Source organism: Bufo gargarizans, chromosome 1 (assembly GCF_014858855.1).
Source record: "Bufo gargarizans isolate SCDJY-AF-19 chromosome 1, ASM1485885v1, whole genome shotgun sequence".
In the NCBI taxonomy this organism is placed as follows: Eukaryota; Metazoa; Chordata; class Amphibia; order Anura; family Bufonidae; genus Bufo; species Bufo gargarizans.
Genome location: NC_058080.1, coordinates 686,494,167 through 686,517,206, shown reverse-complemented (window position 1 = coordinate 686,517,206; position 23,040 = coordinate 686,494,167).

The window sequence follows — 23,040 nt, the reverse complement described above, 5'->3', positions numbered from 1 at the left end:
ATATAGCAGAAACCACTAAATTATGAAATTGCTAAATTGGGAATTGTACTTCAACCCAGAACAAAAAATGTGCTTTGACGGACACTAAATATCTTGCCCAGCAACAACAGTACAGCGGTGGGTAACGAGAGATTTAGAGGGATTTAAATTTGAGGCCTAGTATTTAGGCGCTGGGTCACCGGTATGGATTTAGTGACAGAATTAGACTTGGAAATGCACAGAAGCGTGTGTGTGAAGTTATTCTGAATGACCCTATGTGCACCTTCAATATTATATACCCTTTTAGGGATAGATTTCAAATAGCTCTGATATAGCAGAAACCACTAAATTATGAAATTGCTAAATTGGGAATTGTACTTCAACCCAGAACAAAAAATGTGCTTTGACGGACACTAAATATCTTGCCCAGCAACAACAGTACAGCGGTGGGTAACGAGAGATTTAGAGGGATTTAAATTTGAGGCCTAGTATTTAGGCGCTGGGTCACCGGTATGGATTTAGTGACAGAATTAGACTTGGAAATGCACAGAAGCGTGTGTGTGAAGTTATTCTGAATGACCCTATGTGCACCTTCAATATTATATACCCTTTTAGGGATAGATTTCAAATAGCTCTGATATAGCAGAAACCACTAAATTATGAAATTGCTAAATTGGGAATTGTACTTCAACCCAGAACAAAAAATGTGCTTTGACGGACACTAAATATCTTGCCCAGCAACAACAGTACAGCGGTGGGTAACGAGAGATTTAGAGGGATTTAAATTTGAGGCCTAGTATTTAGGCGCTGGGTCACCGGTATGGATTTAGTGACAGAATTAGACTTGGAAATGCACAGAAGCGTGTGTGTGAAGTTATTCTGAATGACCCTATGTGCACCTTCAATATTATATACCCTTTTAGGGATAGATTTCAAATAGCTCTGATATAGCAGAAACCACTAAATTATGAAATTGCTAAATTGGGAATTGTACTTCAACCCAGAACAAAAAATGTGCTTTGACGGACACTAAATATCTTGCCCAGCAACAACAGTACAGCGGTGGGTAACGAGAGATTTAGAGGGATTTAAATTTGAGGCCTAGTATTTAGGCGCTGGGTCACCGGTATGGATTTAGTGACAGAATTAGACTTGGAAATGCACAGAAGCGTGTGTGTGAAGTTATTCTGAATGACCCTATGTGCACCTTCAATATTATATACCCTTTTAGGGATAGATTTCAAATAGCTCTGATATAGCAGAAACCACTAAATTATGAAATTGCTAAATTGGGAATTGTACTTCAACCCAGAACAAAAAATGTGCTTTGACGGACACTAAATATCTTGCCCAGCAACAACAGTACAGCGGTGGGTAACGAGAGATTTAGAGGGATTTAAATTTGAGGCCTAGTATTTAGGCGCTGGGTCACCGGTATGGATTTAGTGACAGAATTAGACTTGGAAATGCACAGAAGCGTGTGTGTGAAGTTATTCTGAATGACCCTATGTGCACCTTCAATATTATATACCCTTTTAGGGATAGATTTCAAATAGCTCTGATATAGCAGAAACCACTAAATTATGAAATTGCTAAATTGGGAATTGTACTTCAACCCAGAACAAAAAATGTGCTTTGACGGACACTAAATATCTTGCCCAGCAACAACAGTACAGCGGTGGGTAACGAGAGATTTAGAGGGATTTAAATTTGAGGCCTAGTATTTAGGCGCTGGGTCACCGGTATGGATTTAGTGACAGAATTAGACTTGGAAATGCACAGAAGCGTGTGTGTGAAGTTATTCTGAATGACCCTATGTGCACCTTCAATATTATATACCCTTTTAGGGATAGATTTCAAATAGCTCTGATATAGCAGAAACCACTAAATTATGAAATTGCTAAATTGGGAATTGTACTTCAACCCAGAACAAAAAATGTGCTTTGACGGACACTAAATATCTTGCCCAGCAACAACAGTACAGCGGTGGGTAACGAGAGATTTAGAGGGATTTAAATTTGAGGCCTAGTATTTAGGCGCTGGGTCACCGGTATGGATTTAGTGACAGAATTAGACTTGGAAATGCACAGAAGCGTGTGTGTGAAGTTATTCTGAATGACCCTATGTGCACCTTCAATATTATATACCCTTTTAGGGATAGATTTCAAATAGCTCTGATATAGCAGAAACCACTAAATTATGAAATTGCTAAATTGGGAATTGTACTTCAACCCAGAACAAAAAATGTGCTTTGACGGACACTAAATATCTTGCCCAGCAACAACAGTACAGCGGTGGGTAACGAGAGATTTAGAGGGATTTAAATTTGAGGCCTAGTATTTAGGCGCTGGGTGACAGGTATGGGTTTAGTGACAGAATTAGACTTGGAAATACACAGTAGCGGGTGTGTGTGAAGTTATTCTGAATGACCCAATGTGCACCTTCAATATTATATACCCTTTTTGGGATAGATTTCAAATAGCTCTGATATAGCAGGAACCACTAAATTATGAAATTGCTAAATTGGGAATTGTATTTCAACCCAGAACAAGAAATGTGCTTGAACGGACACTAAATAACTCGCCCAGCTACAGCACTAGGGACAGATTTAGCTGGATATAAATTTGAGGCCTAGTATTTAGGCGCTGGGTGACCGGTATGGATTTAGTGACAGAATTAGACTGGGATATGGCCAAAAAATAAACAGACTATTGCTGGTTAAATGCACTTGGTGTGACAGCTTCACCCTGATGTAGGCTTTAGCCAAAAAACAACCACACCATTGAGGGTTAAATGCCCTTGGTGACAGGTGCAGCTTGCCCCTGATTTTGTATATGGCCAAAAAATGAACAGACTATTGCTGGTTAAATGCACTTGGTGTGACAGCTTCACCCTGATGTAGGCTTTAGCCAAAAAACAACCACACCATTGAGGGTTAAATGCACTTGGTGACAGGCGCAGCTTGCCCCTGATTTTGTATATGGCCAAAAAATGAACAGACTATTGCTGGTTAAATGCACTTGGTGTCACAGCTTCACCCTGATGTAGGCTTTAGCCAAAAAACAACCACACCATTGAGGGTTAAATGCACTTGGTGACAGGCGCAGCTTGCCCCTGATTTTGTATATGGCCAAAAAATGAACAGACTATTGCTGGTTAAATGCACTTGGTGTGACAGCTTCACCCTGATGTAGGCTTTAGCCAAAAAACAACCACACCATTGAGGGTTAAATGCACTTGGTCGCAGCTTGTGCTGGCGCACCACAAGACACAAAATGGCCGCCGATCACCCCAGAAAAATGAGACTGACAAACGGTCTGTGCAGCCTAAAAACAGTGAGCAATTGAGGATCAGCAGCTCAATGATCCACAGCTGCAGATCGATCAGTTAATCAAGTCCTTTGGAGGAGTTAATCTGCCTAATCTCGCCCTACTGTCGCAGCCGCAACCTCTCCCTACGCTAATCAGAGCAGAGTGACGGGCGGCGCTATGTGACTCCAGCTTAAATAGAGGCTGGGTCACATGGTGCTCTGGCCAATCACAGCCATGCCAATAGTAGGCATGGCTGTGATGGCCTCTTGGGGCAAGTAGTATGACGCTTGTTGATTGGCTGCTTTGCAGCCTTTCAAAAAGCGCCAAGAAAGCGTCACAAAAGCGCCAAGAAAGCGACGAACACCGAACCCGAACCCGGACTTTTACGAAAATGTCCGGGTTCGGGTCCGTGTCACGGACACCCCAAAATTCGGTACGAACCCGAACTATACAGTTCGAGTTCGCTCATCCCTACTGTTAACTCTTGCTTTGTCACTGGAAAAAATTGATTAACATAGAAAATGACAAAAAGTTAAATTCTGAAATGTCATCTACATTTTCCTTTAATTCTTATGGAACACCTAAAGGGTTTATAAAGTTTTTCAAGTGTCTCTCTTTTGGGGAGATTGTTCCTCTTTTTGATCCAAGTCCCTCTGTAATAATGTATAAAATCTGCTTATGCATTAGTTGAAAATCTACGTCGAAATCTGCAAGTATTTCCCAATTGATCTCACAGTGGATTTTTTTTGTGTTTAGAAAAATTTAAGATTTTTTCAGTAGCTCAAAAAGGTGACAGATATTAGTACATAAGCTGAAAGAAAGTCATCTACACAGTAAAAACCAGTCAGTGTGCATATGCAGTACACTGTATTGTTAGCTTTGAATAATTTTTCCTGAGCTCGGTCTATTTATTTGTAGCACAGGAAGTTCAGAAGTTTAGGAATAGTGAGTTTAAATTTACTTGTTATTATCTGATTTTATACCCATAACACCTCGAGCTGCTGCCAGTCGCATCCACAAGTTTTCCACTCTGACATAAATGGGTTTTGTAAATTTCCTGTTTAGTACAGTATTAAAGAGTAGTTGATGTACACAGCAGTATTATGGCTTTATTTTGTACAGAACCCAGTGGCGTAGCGTGGGTTGCCAGCACCTGGGGCAAGCCAAGTATTGCGCCCCCCCAACCTGTGGTCACGCACCTTTTTTTACAAATAATGTAGTAGATATCACCTGCAGTCCTACGTAACACCACATATAACACAGTGATAACTCTCTGAGTACAGATAATGTAGTAGATGGGTGTGAGGCCCCAGAATTCAGAACACGCACAGTGTGACCTGAAGTCTGGGGCTGGGCTGAGGCAGTGTGGGCCAAATTCTATATACCCCCTCCTCCCCTACCGTGAAACAGATATTTGGATGGATATAACATACATTGCTATGAAATATACAGGAGAATACCGCACTATACCTAATACATCCAGTGACATCTCCTGTGATGCAGACTTTCCTCAGCGTCTTCATTCGGAAATATGACCGTCATGACAGCGTCTCGTCTCTGCAAAGTTTTGCATAATTCTTTTTAGATTCCTTACTTAACTATCATCTTCAGATAACAGACCTCCCCTCCCCACGTAGTGTCCATAAGTATAATGCCCCCTGAATAATTATAATATATAATGGCCCCCTCTGTATTATTATTATAATGACCACCTCTGTAGTATTATTGTAATAATTATGGCCCCCTTCAGCCCCTCCAGCATACAGTCCCGTGTAAGATAAACCACTTCCCTGCCTTCAGCCCCTCCAGCATACAGTCCCATGTAAAATACATCACTCTCCCTTCAGTTCCTCCAACATATAGTCCCATGTAAGATACAACCCCCAGAGGATGCCATCTGCCCATCTCTGCTGTCCATATACCAGGCCTACCAGTATTACCCCTTCATATACCGCCTGGTCACCCCACACCTAACAGTCTGAGTCACTTATCTCCCTGAGTGTTAGGTGGGGTGACCAGCCGGGCAGGCGGTATATCAAGGGGTAATGCTGGTAGGCCTGGCCTGGTATATGGACAGCAGAGATTGGCAGATGGCATCCTCTGGGCAGTACTGTCTCTCTGGTCATCCTTCACCAGCACCCTGACTGCCACTTGCTTGGCCTGGCTCTCATGGCACTTCACTCCCTGGTGCTTGGCTATCAGCACTGAGTGACAGTCAGTGTCGCAGTGTGACTGAGTCACTAAATGCTGATAGCCAAGCACCAGGCAGTGAAGTGCCATGAGAGCCAGGCCAAGCAAGTGGCAGTCAGGGTGCTGGGGAAGGATGACCAGAGGGACAGTACTGCCCAGAGGATGCCATCTGCCCATCTCTGCTGTCCACTCCATATACCAGGGAAGGCCTGGTATAGGGACAGCAGAGATGGGCAAAATGCAGATGGTATCCCAGAGAGGCATACTGTATCAATCAGGGTCCCTGGGCTGGTCATCCTTCAGCAGCACCCTGGCTGCCACCTGCTTGGCAGCCTTGGCCTGGCTCTCATGGCACTGGAACAGTGGCACTTCACTCATATATTACCCCTGCCCTCAGCCCATGCCAACACACCTAACACACTCAGGGTGGGAGGGACACTAACTGTCAGTCACTGTCAGTGTCGCTTTCAGGCTGCCTCTGTCTCTGGACAAACTCTCTAGTCTCAGTCCTCAGCCATCTTCTTCTTCTTGCTCTGGCCCCGCACTGTATTTCCCGCCTGGAAGGTGGGCGGAGCCTATCAGTGTGAACTAACTGCCGTATTCCTCACTCTGCTCTGCGGCGCTATGTGAAAAAAAAACACAGATTTTGTTGTGCCAGCGGACAGCGCCCCCCCTGCCCCCCCCCCCCCCATGCTACGCCCCTGACAGAACCGTCATATAGCTTCCAGACTACTGGGACCCCAAACCATGTGCCCAACCCTCACAGTCCCATGTCCGATAAAGGACACAGACAATCCCAATTTTTGGTTTGATGGGGGTCTGTCACAGCTTTATTATAATACTCATGTAGAAAGGCACAAGGGACCATCATAGATGGAAGATATGTGTCACCGAGGTTCCTGGCCTCGGTGAAGTAGGAGCCAGTAGTGTAAATGTCCGCAGCAGTTGCTGATGGACACTTTGATAGTTAGCATAGCTGTGAAAAGCTAATCCGGGCCGGCTCTTACTGGGAGCAGCCAAAGTCCAGGGAGGGTTGGCTGTTCCCCATGGTCCAGGCCGGGTTTTGACGGGCTTACAAAAAGTCAGCCAGCAGGGTCAGTGGTGTGATTACCTGGCTGATGGTGGAGCTCTGTGTAGCTGTGTGTTTTGGAGCCGAGTGAAAACCAGTGGGTCTCTGCCGAGAGACAAAGGACAAAGCAAGGTTCCCATCCACTCCGTGGGGAGTACGGTACTGTGCCCTAAAACTTTCTATGTGATTTTTCAGATTCAAGATTGAACTGTTTTTCTTTAAGTGTCAGCTGAAGTAAGCTGATCACTACCGCCTGTTGAATTGTGGTGTGCCAACAATAAAAGACATTTATTACTTTGATTTCCACCACTAAAAGGCTACTGTGTATTTATCTGAAGGCTACCATTTGGGAAATCCCTACAATTGGTGTCGGATGCGGGCACACCCAGGATTGCTTGAAGCAGCAACAAGTTAAATGTCAGAAGCAGTTTTTTTTCCTCTGGTTGGACTCTTAAAGGGCCAGTAGCCTAAATTACTGAATGGACTTTTTTTGTTGAAAGGAAGTTTTTCAATTGATGTCCTGGGTTAAAGCAGCAGTGGAGCTTCAACAAGAGTCAATGAAAATGGAGGATCTTATCAAGCAGATGGTGCAGAGCAATCTACAGCAGCAACAGGCATTGGAGCAACAACGGCAGGCTAATGCCCATCAGCAGGAGACGAACCGCCTACTGGCGGAGCAAATTGCAACCCTAAGAGAGAGGGTGGCCGCACAACCAGCGGGGTATGTGGGTGAACAGAATGTGGGCGGAATAAAAAATGTGCAATCTGCCTTACAAAAAATGACCGCAGAGGATGACGTAGAAGCCTTCCTCACCGTCTTTGAGCGGGTCGCTGAGCGGGAGAGACTACCAGCTGAGCAATGGGCCGAGGTGCTGGCCCCCTTCCTCTCAGGCGAACCCCAGAAGGCGTATTATGACTTATCATTGCAGGATGCACGGGAATACTCCCGACTGAAGGCAGAAATATTGGCACATCTGGGGGTAACAATCACCGTCCGAGCTCAGAGGGTGCACCGGTGGGGGTTTCAGAGAGGCAAGCCTCCCAGGTCCCAAATGTTTGATCTACTGCACCTTGTCCAAAAATGGCTACAGCCAGATGTCTGTTCCCCAGCCAAAATGGTGGAGCGGGTCGTAATGGACCGATTCCTGCATGCTCTCTCTAAGCCGGTACAGTGCTGTGTTGCACAAGGAAATCCACAGACTGCAGATGACTTAATAGGTTTGGTAGAGAGGTACTATGCCGTAGAGCCAACCATAGCTGCCTCAGGATCCTTGAACTCCCCCTACTGGAAGGCACGGGTTGACACTGAAGTGCAGAAAAAGGGACTAAAACCCCCCCGGGGTGGACGTTATGAGGCCAAGAGTCTATCAGAACCAACGCCACGACCGTCCTTAAGAGAGGTCATCTGCTGGAGGTGCCATGGCCTGGGACATATGGCAGCCCAATGTCCCATCAGCCCAGAACAAATGGACTGTTCTGTGGGGAGACGAACCTCACTGTTTGCGTGTAGTGCGGTTCCTAATGTTGAGGGAGGACTCCCTTTTTGTACAATTAATGTGAATGGCAACCCCTCAAAGGGACTTCTGGACTCGGGGAGCCTGGTCACGCTCCTAACAGCCAGTATTCCGCATAAGTTGGTTCCTGGGAAGACCTTGGGAGTCACCTGCATTCATGGTGATACCAAGGTCTACCCAATAGCCCAGGTGACCTTAAAAACAGAAGAGTGTACGGTATACCACCAGGTAGGGGTAGTGCAGGGATTGATGCATGAGATGATCATTGGCCGAGACTGTCCTGTGTTCTGGGACCTGTGGGCCAAGGCAGTACCGCAGCAACACCCTGGTGCTGCAGACAGCCCCGTGCTCCTTGACCCTGAGATGGTCCCTGACTTTCCGTTCTCGGCCATGGTAGGTGAGAATGAGGAAGATTCTGCCCTTGAGGAGACGGTCCCCGACTTAGAGGTGTCTCGGGGAAACTTTGGGACTGCTCAGTTCCGAGATGAGACTCTAAAAGGGGCCTTAAACAATGTGGGGGTAGTAAATGGGGCACCTCAAGAGCCAGGGGCAGACGAAAGGTACCCTCACTTTGCAATGAATGAAAACTTGTTGTACCGGGTGACTAAAATCCGGGAAGAATTAGTTGAACAGCTCGTGGTTCCTAAAGCATACCGACGCATGGTAATGGACCTGGCACATAACCATGTATTAGGGGGACACTTAGGGGCTGAGAAAACGCTTGAAAGGGTTTTGCAGAGGTTTTATTGGCCCGGGTGTTACAGAGAAATTAAGGATTACTGCCAATCCTGCCCTACGTGCCAAGTAACCTCTCCAGTCGCAAACTTCCGCAGCCCTCTAATACCATTACCAATTATCGAGATACCATTCGAGAGAATTGCGATGGATTTAGTCGGGCCTTTGGTAAAATCCGCAAGGGGGCACCAATATATATTAGTGGTAATGGATTATGCTACCCGATGCCCTTGAGGAAAGCTACCTCTAAAGTTATAGCCAGAGAACTGTTTCAGATTTTCTCCAGAACAGGGCTGCCCAAGGAGATCCTGACTGACCAGGGGACCCCGTTCATGTCCAGGGTCATGCAGGATCTCTGTAAAGTATTAAAAATTAACCAGTTGCGTACCTCAGTGTACCACCCACAGACAGATGGCCTGGTGGAACGCTTCAATAAAACTTTGAAGGCCATGTTGAAAAAAGTGGTTGAGAAAGATGGCAGAGATTGGGATTACCTGTTGCCTTATCTACTGTTCTCAATCAGAGAGGTACCCCAAGTGTCAACAGGTTTCTCTCCTTTTGAGTTGTTGTATGGAAGGCATCCACGAGGCCTGTTAGATATCGCTAAGGAGACCTGGGAGAGTGAGGTCACTCCTTACAAAAGTGTCATTGAACATGTGACTACATTGCAGGAGCGAATAGCTCAAATGACACCTATTATGAAATAGCATATGCTCCAAGCACAGGAGACGCAAGCGAATGTATACAACAGGACCGCCCGTTTTAGACAGTTCAGTCCTGGGGACCGTGTTTTAGTCTTAGTCCCCACAGTGGAGAGCAAGTTCCTGGCCAAGTGGCAAGGGCCCTATGAGATAACTGAGAGGGTGGGCGAAGTTAATTACCGGGTATATCAGCCAGGTAGGAGAAAGCCCTATCAAATCTACCACATCAACTTGTTAAAACCATGGAAGGATAGGGACCCTCCTGAGAGCCCATGTCTGTTGACCCAACCAGACGCCACCATCGACAATGTAAAAATTGCTGAAACCCTGTCCCCTTCCCAAAAATACCAATGTCGGCTCCTGTTACAGCAGAATAGGGACTTGTTTACAGAAACCCCTGGCTTAACCAAGGTCGTGGAACATGAAATTCTAACGGAACCTCAGGCGCGAGTAAATTTAAAACCGTACAGGATACCTGAGGCCCGAAGGGAGATAGTTTCCAAAGAGGTCCAGAGAATGTTAAAACTGGGGGTAATTGAGGAATCCAAAAGTGGGTGGTCTAGTCCCATAGTGCTAGTCCCGAAGCCCAATGGAGAGTGGCGATTTTGTAATGACTACCGAAAATTAAACGAGGTGTCCAAAGTAGATGCTTATCCCATGCCCGGGTGGATGAGCTCATTGAGAGACTAGGGCCAGCTCGATACATAACGACCCTGGATCTTACAAAGGGATACTGGCAAATTCCGTTGTCTAGAGAAGCTAGGGAAAAAACAGCGTTTGCTACACCGGAAGGGTCCTTCCAGTACGTTAGGATGCCGTTTGGGTTGCAAGGGGCCCCTGCCACCTTCCAGAGAGCTATGGACCAAATCTTACGCCCACATCGGGAATATACGGCTGCTTGCTTGGATGATATAGTGATCTTCAGTCAAGATTGGGAGAGTCACCTCAGTAAAGTTCAGAGCATCCTAGATGCACTACGAAAGGCCGGGTTCACTATAAATCCAAGTAAGTGTGCCATGGGGTTGGAAGAGGCTCGATACTTGGGATATATCGTAGGAAGAGGTATAATAAAACCCCAAGTAACTAAAGTGGAAGCTATCCAAAAATGGCCCCGCCCACTTACCAAGAAACAGGTCAAAGCCTTTCTCGGTATTGTGGGATACTACAGAAGATTTGTTCCTAAGTTTGCAGAAATAGCAGTACCCCTGACCGACCTTACAAAAGGGGGGAAGTCTGCTGTGATCAAGTGGTCCCAGGAGGCTGAAGAGGCCTTCCAAAAACTTAAGTCCGCCCTCTGTAGACAGCCCATCTTGGTAGCCCCTGACTTCTCCCGGGACTTTATTGTTCAGACAGATGCATCAGAAGTAGGCATAGGGGCAGTAATGTCTCAAGTCATAAATGAGGAGGAACATCCCGTGTGTTACTCCCCGGCAGAGCGGAATTACTCTATAATTGAAAGGGAATGCTTAGCCATTAAGTGGGCCCTTGATTGTCTCCGATACTATCTCCTGGGACGGAGATTTACACTGGTCTCGGATCATGCCCCTCTGCAATGGTTAAGAGAGAAAAAGGGTAAGAATGCCCGTGTCACCCGTTGGTTTCTAGCTCTACAGGACTTTAGATTTTCGGTAGAGCATAGGCCGGGAAGGCTACAAGGAAATGCGGATGCCCTATCCAGAGTACACTGCATGTTTGCTGGAGTTGCCCAGACCCCCGGCTTTGGGCAGAGGGGGGGAATATGTAGAAAGGCACAAGGGACCATCATAGATGGAAGATATGTGTCACCGAGGTTCCTGGCCTCGGTGAAGTAGGAGCCAGTAGTGTAAATGTCCGCAGCAGTTGCTGATGGACACTTTGATAGTTAGCATAGCTGTGAAAAGCTAATCCGGGCCGGCTCTTACTGGGAGCAGCCAAAGTGCAGGGAGGGTTGGCTGTTCCCCATGGTCCAGGCCGGGTTTTGACGGGCTTACAAAAAGTCAGCCAGCAGGGTCAGTGGTGTGATTACCTGGCTGATGGTGGAGCTCTGTGTAGCTGTGTGTTTTGGAGCCGAGTGAAAACCAGTGGGTCTCTGCCGAGAGACAAAGGACAAAGCAAGGTTCCCATCCACTCCGTGGGGAGTACGGTACTGTGCCCTAAAACTTTCTATGTGATTTTTCAGATTCAAGATTGAACTGTTTTTCTTTAAGTGTCAGCTGAAGTAAGCTGATCACTACCGCCTGTTGAATTGTGGTGTGCCAACAATAAAAGACATTTATTACTTTGATTTCCACCACTAAAAGGCTACTGTGTATTTATCTGAAGGCTACCATTTGGGAAATCCCTACACTCACAATAAAACATCTTAGGACCCATTCACACGTCCACAATTTCGTTCCGCATTTTGCGGAGCGGAATTGCTGACCCATTCATTTCTATGGGGCCGCACGATGTGCTGCCTGGATACGGAATTGCGGACCCGCACTTCCTGGTCCGCAATTCCGTTCTCGAAAAAAATAGAACATGTCCTATTCTTGTCCGCAATTGCGGACAAGAATAGGCATATTCTATTAGTGCCGTCGATGTGCGGTCCGCACATCGCCGATACACCATTTTTTTTTTAAAGTGTGTCAAAAAAGCCATTTTTTGTCACCTTACATCACAAAAAGTGTAATACCAAGCGATTAAAGTTATATGCATCCTAAAATAGTACCAAGCTAACCATCATCTCATACCGAAAAAATTAGCCCCTACATAAGACAGTCGCCCAAAAAAAAAAACAATGGCTTTCAGAATATGGAGACACTAAAAAAATATTTTATTTCAAAAATGCTTTATTATGTAAAACTGAAACAAATATAGTCATATTTGGTATTGTCGCGTCCATAGCAACCTGCTCTATAAAAATAGCACATGATGTAACCTGTCAGATGAACATTATAAATAACTGAAATAAAAACCGTACCAAAACATTTTTTTTTTTGTTACTTTACCTCACAAAAAGTGTAATATAGAGCAACCAAAAATCCTATGTACCCTAAAATAGTACCAACAAAACTGCCACCTTATTCCATAGTTTCAAAAATGGGGTAAGTTTTTGGGAGTTTCTACTCTAGGGGTGCATCAGGGGGCTTTAAATGTGACATGGCAACTTAAAATTATCCCAGTGAAATCTGCTTTCCAAAAACCATATGGCCTTCCTTTCCTTCTGCGCCCTGCCGTGTGCCCATATAGCAGTTTACGACCACATATGGGGTGTTTCTGTACACTACAGAATCATATAAATAAATATTGAGTTTTGTTCGCGTGTTAACCCTTGCTTTTTTAGCTGAATTTTTTTTTATTAAAATGGAAAATCTGCCAAAAAAGTAAAAATTCTGAAATTTCATCTGCATTTTCCTTTAATTCTTGTGGAACACCTAAAGGGTTAATAAAGTTTGTAAAATCAATTTTGAATACCTTGAGGGGTGTAGTTTCCAAAATGGTTATCACTTTTCTGGAGTTTCTACTCTAGGGGTGCATCAGGGGGTCTTCAAAATTATCCCAATGAAATCTGCCTTCCAAAAACCATATGGTGTTCCTTTCCTTGAGGGTTTAGTTCTAAAATGGGGCAATTTATGGGTGGTTTCTATTATGTAAGCCCCACAAAGTGACTTCAGACCTGAACTGGTCCTTGATAATTGGGTTTTGGAAATTTTCTTAAAAATTTTAAGATTTGATTTTCTAAACTTCTAAGCCTTCTAACGTCCCAAAAAAAGAAAATGTCATTTACAAAATGATCCAAACATGAAGTAGACATATGGGAAATGTAAAGTAATAACTATTTTAGGAGGTATTACTATCTGTTTAAAAAAAAAGAGAAATTGAGATTTAGAAAATTGCTAATTTTTCAAAATTTTTGCTAAATTTGGTATTTCTTTTATAAATAAAAATAAAATATTTTGACTCACCTTTACCACTGTCATGAAGTGCAATATATGGCGAGAAAATAATCTCAGAACGGCTTGGATAAGTTAAAGCGTTTTAAAGTTATCACCACATAAAGTCACACATGTCAGAGTTGCAAAAAATGGCCTGGTCCTTAAGGTGAAAAATGGCAGGGTCTTAAAGGGGTTAAGTCCCCCAAAAAACAATCATGCGTGAAGAGAAGCATTCTTCCCAAGTGTCTCTCTTTTGGGGAGATTGTTCCTCTCTTTGATCCAAGTCCCTGTGTTCCTCTTTCACTCCTAAAAGTGTCACTGAGCTTTCAACAAATTTTGCATTTATCAGTAAGGCTACTTTCACACCTGCGTTTAGGTGCGGATCCGTCTGGTATCTGCACAGACGGATCTGCACCTATAATGCAAACGCTTGTATCCGTTCAGAACGGATCAGTTTGCATTACCATGAACAAAAAAAAATTAAAAATTAAAAAAACGGGAGGCGGATCCGTTTTCAATTGCACCATATTGTGTCAGTAAAAACGGATCCGTCCCTATTGACTTAGGCTACTTTCACACTAGCGTTTGATCGGATCCGTTCTGAACGGATCCGATCATATTAATGCAGACGGAGGCTCCGTTCAGTACGGATCCGTCTGCATTAATAACTTAGAAAAAATTCTAAGTGTGAAAGCAGCCTGAGCGGATCCGTTCAGACTTTCAATGGGGGACGGATCCGCTTGAAGATTGAGCCATATGGTGACATCTTCAAGCGGATCCGTTCCCATTGACTTACATTGTAAGTCTGAACGGATCCGCTCGCCTCCGCACGGCCAGGCGGACAGCTGAACGCTGCAAGCAGCGTTCAGCTGTCCGCCTGTCCGTGCGGAGGCGAGCGGAGCGGAGGCTGAACGCCGCCAGACTGATGCAGTCTGAGCGGATCCGCTCCATTCAGACTGCATCAGGGCTGGACGGAGGCGTTCGGGTCCGCTCGTGAGCTCCTTCAAACGGGCTCACGAGCGGACCGACGAGCGCAAGTGTGAAAGGAGCCTTACCTTGCAAGTCATGACGGATCCGTTTGGCTCAGTTTCGTCAGATGGACATCAAAACGCTGCAAGCAGCGTTTTGGTGTCCGCCTCCAGAGCGGAATGGAGGCTGAACGGAGGCAAACTGATGCATTCAGAATGCATTGGGGCTGAACTGATCCATTTTGGGCCGCTTGTGAGAGCCTTGAAACGGATCTATAACCTTCATATGTAACTGTCTAAATGTCCCTCTTTTTGACCTGGGAAATAAATGTGCATTGATAAACTTGCTAAACTGCTCCAGAAACTGTCTGGCTTCTACCTGTATATTAGAACTCAGCTTATACATTTTGTTATCATTGGGCGCAGTTTGGATCTTAACCCCTTAAGGACTCAGCCCTATTTCACCTTAAGGACTTGGCCATTTTTTGCAAATCTGACCAGTGTCCCTTTAAGTGCTCATAACTTTAAAACGCTTGGCTTACCCAGGCCGTTCTGAGATTGTTTTTTCGTCACATATTGTACTTCATGACACTGCTAAATTTGGGTCAAAAAAGTTAATTTTTTTGCATAAAAAATACAATTTTTCCCAAAAACTTTGAAAAATGAGCAAATTTCAAAGTTTCAGTTTCTCTACTTCTGTAATACATAGTAATACCCCCAAAAATTATGATGACTTTACATTCCCCATATGTCTACTTTATGTTTGTAGCATTTTGGGAATGATATTTTATTTTTTGGGGATGTTACAAGGCTTAGAAGTTTAGAAGCAAATTTAGAAATTTTTTAGAAATCTTCAAAATCCCACTTTTTATGGACCAGTTCAGGTTTGAAGTCATAGTGTGAGGCTTAGATAATAGAAACCTCCCAAAAATGACCCCATTCTAGAAACTACACCCAAACTTTTTTTTTAAACTTTATTAACCCTTTAGGTCTTCCACAAGAGTTAATGGCAGATTGAGAAACAATTTCGAAATTTCTATTTCTTTGAAAATTTTCCAATATAATCAATTTTTTTCAGGAGTAAAACAAGGGTTAACTGCCAAACAACACTCAAAATGGGTTGCACTGATTCTGTAGTTTGCAGAAACACCCAATATGTGGTTGTAAACTACTATTTGGCTAAACGGCAGGACAAAGAAGAAGGGGAACGTCATATGGTTTTTGGAAGGCAGATTTTGCTGGACTGGTTTATTTACACCATGTACCCTTTCAAGCCCCCTGATGCACCCCTAGAGTAGAAACTCCATAAAAGTGACCCCCATCTAGGAAACTACGGATAAGGTGGTTATTGTTTTGGGACTATTTTAGGGGTAAATATGATTTTTGGTTGCTCTATATTACTCTTTTTTGAGGCAATGTACTAAAAAAATTAAATTCTAAAATTGTTTCTACATTCGCTATTTAGTTTTGTGGAACACCTAAAGGGTTAACATAGTTTGTAAAGTAACTTTTGAATACCTTGAGGGGTGTAGTTTCTTAGATGGGGTCACTTTTTTGGAGTTTCTAGTCTAGACTACATCAGGGGGGCTTCTAATGGGACATGGTGTCCAAAAAAAAAAACTGTCCATCAAAATCTGCCTTCCAGAAACCGTATGGAGTTCCCTTCGTTCTATGCCCTGCCGTGCGGCTATATAGCCATTTACGACCACATATGGGGTGTTTCTGCAAACTACAGAATCAGGGCCATAAATATTGAGTTTTGTTTGGCTGTTAACCCTTGCTTTATTACCGACAAAAAGGATTCAAATGGAAATTTTGCCCAAAAATTGGTGTTTTGGCACCGTTTTTATTTTATATTTTTAACACTGTTCATCCGAGGCGTTTGGTCAAAAGTTATTTTTATAGCAACGACTTTTACGCACGCGACGATGCCCAATATGTATGGCTCTCAGACTTTTGAGACACTAAGCAGGCATCCTAAAAACTGCGGCCCTCCAGATGTTGTAAAACTACAATTCCCACCATGCCCTGCTGATGGCTGTAGGTTGTCTGGGCATGCTGGGAGTTATAGTTTTACAACATCTGGAGGGTCGCAGTTTGAGGATGCATGCTCTAAAACTAATATTTTTTTGGGGGAAAAAAATTGTTTCTGTGTCTCCAAAGTCTGAGAGCCATAGTGTTTTATGTTCTCTAGTGGACTGTTGGGGATTATAAAAATTTAGTACTCCATGGAAGTGTGATACTCCCTGAAGCAATCGATAACGCAGAGGCCCGGATGATCGGGGCACGTGTCACATTGAGTAGTGGTGTCCTTCCGTATCCACCTCTTGTGACACACTCTGCATCTTTTTTGGGTTCGTCCCTTCTTTCCAGTATGGGGGACCACACCTGGAAAGTGTTGGCCAGGGATGATCCGGGCGCCTCCAGTTCCCGAGGTACTCCGGCCTGCTCTTTCCAGGTCCGAAAAGATCAGGTCTTTGAGGACTGCCTCATAGAATTGGAGGAATGTCCCTGTGCTGCCAGCACTTCGGGATAGTACAAAAGAGTTGTACAAGACAACATGTACCAAGTAGACCGCAACTTTTTTGTACCATGCCCGGGTTTTGCGCATGGCGTTATATGGCTTGAGGACTTGATCAGAGAGATCAACTCCTCCCATATACCGATTGTAGTCGACGATACAATCGGGCTTGAGGACCGTTGCCGCGGTACCTCGCACAGGGACAGGGGTGGTGCTGTTACCGTGGATTGTGGACAGCATAAGGACATCTCTTTTGTCCTTATACCTGACCAGCAACAGGTTTCCACTGGTAAGGGCACGGGTCTCACCCCTGGGGATAGGTACCTGGAGGGGGTGGGCAGGGAGGCCGCGTTGATTTTTCCGCACGGTCCCACAAGCGAACGTGGATCTGGCGGCAAGGGACCTGAACAAGGTAATGCTGGTATAAAAGTTATCCACGTACAGGTGGACGGGCAAGTGGCAGGGGGGGGTCTGGGGTCTGATAGATGGATCAAGAAAGTTTTGTGTAAAAGTTCTTTTTTTTTTTTTCCTAACTTACTTTTCCCTTCTTTCCCTTCCTAATGGTGCCTCTCCCTCACTGACCCTAACCTACCTGGGTGGCGATAGGTGCAGGAGGGTGATGGATTACGATTAGGGGGACTCAGGAGCTGGTGCTGAACGGTGCTGCACGGTCAGGGTGCTGGACAGGAAGAGGAGGGGAGAGAGGAGCGCAGGAAGTTTGAATGTCGCGCCTCTCATCCCTGCACCAATCAGCACCCTGGACAGCAGTGTTCAGCACCAGGGCCAGCACCGCCTCTCCAAATGCACGGACTGTGATTGGTGGTGTATAATTATGCCACCGATCGGAGTCTTTTTCCGGTTCATTGGGTCACAGGACACCCGAATGAACCGGAAACGCAGAAAACCGCAGGTCTGAATTGACCTGCGGTTTTCTGTGATCGTCGATACGGGGGGGTCAAATGACCCCCCCTGCGTTGTTACGGGATGCCGGCTGAATGATTTCAGCCGGCATCCCGTTCCGATTAACCCCTGCGGCGCCGGAATCGCGATTTCAAGCCATGATGTACCGGTACGTCATGGGTCCTTAAGGGTTCGGATCCATGCCGTACCGGTACGTCATGGGTCCCTAAGGGGTTAAAATGTTCATAATCAGATGATTTTTTTTTTTTGTGGAAATATATACTGTGGTATTGCAGACCAGTAACTGGATCTTTCATACAATATGGTGCAATTGCCCCTCTTTGACCCTTCAAAAAGTTGAGTGGTATGGAAAAGAAATGCAGATTGCAGTAGAAGTAAATAGTACAGGTCCATATGAGATGTCACTGTCCTTCTCTAGTTTTTTTTCCCACATTTGGCTATTTTCACACTTGCGTTTGGTGTGGATCCCTCATTAATCTGCACAGACGGATCCGTTTAGATAATACAACCACCTGCATTCGTTCAGAACGGATCCATTTATATTATCTGTAACATAGCCAAAACGGATCCGTCTTGAACACCATTGAAAGTTAATGGAGGACTGATCCGTTTTTCTATTGTGCCATATTGTCAGTGAAAACAGATCGGTCCCCATTGACGTACATTGTGTGTCAGAACGGATCCGCTTGGTTCCGTTTCGTCAGACGGACGCCAAAATGCTGCAAAGCAGAACGGAGCCAAACTGATGCATTTTTGACCGCTTGTGAGAGCCCTGAACGCATCTCATAAACGAAAAACCAAAACGCCAGTGTGAAAGTAGCCTTACATTGGTTAAAAAAAATAAGGAGAAGAGAAAAAAAGCTAATAATGTATAAAATATGCTTAGGCATTAGTTTAAAAATCTACATCGAAATCTGCAAGTATTTCCCAATTTATCTAACAGTGGATTTTTTATATGATTATAAAAATTGTAGATTTTTTTTAGCAGCTCAAAAAGTTGACAGATATTAGTACATAAGATAAATGAAAGATGTCTACACAGTAAAACCAGTCAGTGCGCATATGCAGTACACTGTATTGTTAGCGTTGAATAATTTTTACTGAGCTCGGTCTATTTATTTGTAGCACAGGAAGTTCAGAAGTTTAGGAATAGTGAGTTGGGCATTAATTTACTTGTTATTATCTGATTTTATACTCATAACACCTCGAGCTGCTGCCAGTCGCATCCACAAGTTTTCCACTCTGACATAAATGGGTTTTGTAAATTTCCTGTTTAGTACAGTATTAAAGAGTAGTTCATGTACACAGCAGTATTATGGCTTTGTTTTGTACAAAACCGTTATATGGCTTCCAGACTACTGGGACCCCCAAACCATGTGCCCAACCCTCACAGTCCCATGTCCGATAGAGGACACAGACAATCCAAATTTTTTGTTTGATGGTGGTCTGTCACAGCTTTATTATAATACTCACATTAAAACATCTTAGGCTTATTAACCCCTTAACGCCTAGCGCGGTACATGTACAGCACGCTGATCGGGTGGGTGTAGAAGCTGCACCCGGCCGATCCGAGGCAGGGGTCCTGCAGTCACTGATAGCCGGACCCCTGCTGTAAGTGCAGACATTGGTAAAATCACCGATGCTGGCGCATTAACCCCACATGTCACGTATTACATGAAAAGTAACACTTTCTGGCCATGACATATCTGGCATTTTTTAGAAGTTTTCCTCTGTGCATGCTGATTATGTGGTTTGTAGCTCTCTCAGACATGGTGGATCAAGACTAGCTGCCATCCACTGCGCACACAGAAAGTAAAGGAGAATCTTTTTCCTAACTGTCTCACAGTCACTTAGAAGCAGCCCCAGGATAATGAAAGATATTACAGAGGAATACTGACCTGCATTTTTCCTCCTACCTCTATATTAGACCTCAGCTTATACATTTTGTTATCATTGGGTGCAGTTTGGTTCTTAAAATGTTCATAATCAGTTGATTATGTTTTGTGGAAATATATACTGGGGTATTGCAGACCAGTGAATGGATCTTTCATACAATATGGTGCAATTGCCCCTCTTTGACCTCCCAAAAAGTTGGGTGGTTTGGAAAAGAAATGCAGATTGCTATGGAAGTAAAGTCCGGTCCACATTGGATGTCACTGTCCTTCTCTTTTTTAAGTTTTTTTCCCACATTACATTGGTTTAAAAAAAAAGAAGAGAAAAAAAAGCAAATAATGTATAAAATATGCTTAGGCATTAGGTTGAAAATCTACATCAAAATCTGCAAGTATTTCCCAATTGATCTCACAGTGGATTTTTTTTGTGATTAGAAAAATTTAAGATTTTTTCAGTAGCACAAAAAGGTGACAGATATTAGTACATAAGCTGAAAGGAAGATGTCTACACAGTAAAACCAGTCAGTGTGCATATGCAGTACACTGTATTGTTAGCTTTGAATAATTTTTACTGAGCTTGGTCTGTTTATTTGTAGCACAGGAAGTTCAGAAGTTTAGAAATAGTGAGCTTGGAATCAATTTACTTGTTATTATCTGATTTTATACTCATAACACCTCGAGCTTCTGCTAGTCGCATTCACAAGTTTTCCACTCTGAAAAAAGAGTTTTGTAAATTTCCTGTTTAGTACAGTATTAAAGAGTAGTTGATGTACACAGCAGTATTATGGCTTTGTTTTGTACAAAACCGTCATATGGCTTCCAGACTACTGGGACCCCCAAACCATGTGCCCAACCTTCACAGTCCCATGTCTGATAAAGGACACAGACAATCCAAATTTTTTGTTTGATGGTGGTCTGTCCCAGCTTTATTATAATACTCATATTAAAACATCTTAGGCTTATTAACCCCTTAACACCCAGCACCGTATATGTACAGCGCAACTGGATGTGACTTAACACCCAGCGCCGTACATGTATGGCACGCTGATCGGGCGGGTGCAGAAGCTGGTGTCCGGCAGGGGTCCCGCAGTCACTGATAGTCGGACCCCTGCTATATGCACCGGCATCGGTAAAATCACTGATGCCAGCGCATTAACCCCTGCTCGGCTATGGTCACATGCAATGTCCATGCAGGGAGGAAGCAGCCATCGGGTCCCTTATGCTGCTGTGATGGGGACCCGATGGCAGGAAGGCAGCCAAATGCCTTTCTTAGGCATCTTGGCTGCTTTCTGGGAGAGCCTGTGAGATCATTATCTTGCAGGTGCATTATCTTGCACTTATCAACATTACATTTTAGTTGCCAGATTTTTGACCATTCCTCTAGTTTTCCTAAATCCTTTTTCATTTGGTGTATCCCTCCAGGAACATCAACCCTGTTACAAATCTTTGTGTCATCAGCAAAAAGACACACCTTACCATTGAGGCCTTCTGCAATTTCGCTGATAAAGATATTAAACAATATGGGTCCCAGAACAGATCCCTGAGGTACCCCACTGGTAACAAGACCATGGTCTGAACATACTCCATTGACTACAACCTTCTGTTGTCTGTCCCTCAGCTACTGCCTAATCCATTCAACAATATGGGAGTCCACGCTAAAAGACTGCAATTTATTGATAAGCCTTCTATGTGGGACAGTATCAAAAGCCTTACTAAGGTCCAGATATGCGATGTCTATGGCACCTCCTCCATCTATTATTTCACCCAATCAAAAAAATCTATAAGATTAGTTTGACATGATCTCCCTGAAGTAAACCCATGCTGTTTTTCATCTTTCAGTCCATGGGATTTTAGATGTTCCACAATCCTCTCCTTAAATAAGGTTTCCATTAATTTCTCCACTATTGATGTCATGCTTACTGGCCTATAGTTGCCCGATCCCTACTACCTTTCTTGTGAATGGGCACATTTGCTAATTTCCAATCTTCTGGGACGACTCCTGTTGCCAGTGATTGGTTAAATACATCTGTTAATGGTTTTGCTAGTTTACCGCTGAGCTCTTTTAATAGCTTTGGGTGTATCCCATCAGGCCCCTGTGACTTATTTGTATTAATTTTAGACAGCTGACTTAGAACCTCTTCCTCTGTAAAGACACATGCATCAAAAGATTCATTAGTCTTCTTTCCTAACTGAGGTCCTTTTCCTTCATTTTCCTTGCATTATGGAGAGCTGTCTACAGATCAGACAGAATCCAAACCTCAGAAGAGTGGAACCTGAAATAAAAGCGCAACAATTCCTGCATAGAACCAGGTCTGCCATTTTAAAGAGGGGAAAGATTTTTAAACAAACAAATCTTACTTGTTTAGATTGTATCCACCTCCAGATTACCTCCTGAGTATCTCCTGAATATCTCCAATGCACTTATAAAAAGCAACACTTGGAAAATGCAGCAAGCTATAATTAGGCAAGCTAATACTATGTGGCTATATATACACACACTCCCACAAAAGCTCCTCCCCAACAACAAATGTAACACCTTAATCACCTATGCTTATTTGCAATCAGACAATAGTGATAACCTGCCTAACAAATTTCTTACCTGTTTTGAAACACAGGGTCTGAGTATCCACCAGAAACACAGATGAAATTCTGCTACAGTGGAAAAACGCTAAGTTAGTCTAAGTTAGTCTCCTGAATATCTCCAATATTCCTAGAGAGGATACAGAAGTATATGATTATACAGTACTGCAGACATAGTACATCCCTTCAGCCTGGAGAAATAAGGGAGAAAGATTGATTGTCAAAGAAAAATGCCCCTTATGCAACTTCTGGGAACTAATCTGAATCACTGTAGAAGCTGCCTTGCTGTAAATGACTTTTGCATACATTGATGACCTTTGGATCAGCTTCAGTAAAGTACTGGGAGTTTGTTAAGAAACTTGATCTCCTTATTCTGCATCATCTCCTAATTGTACCTTACGGTGCTGGCGTCACGAACACAGGGGCCCAGCCGCCAAAGCACCCTCAGCATACCCATTACCATCAAGGGCACCTCAACTTCCATCTGGCTGGTGTTCCCTGCCATAGAGAGTGTCCCGGAGGATTTAGTGCTGTCTTCCTCATCACTGCACGCCGACCCAGGAGGCTGCAAAACCGTGACTATGACTACTACCCCCATAAGACCACCGTGCACTCACATACTGCCCATGTTGTCCGGTCCGCTGCAGAAGCACAGAAGTTGAATGGGGCAGATCCATCAGTCAGTCTGTATAGGCGTGTGCACACGTACTGTTCCACCATGTTGTTGAAGTACTGCCTCCTGCTAAGACGTTCCAGATCAGCT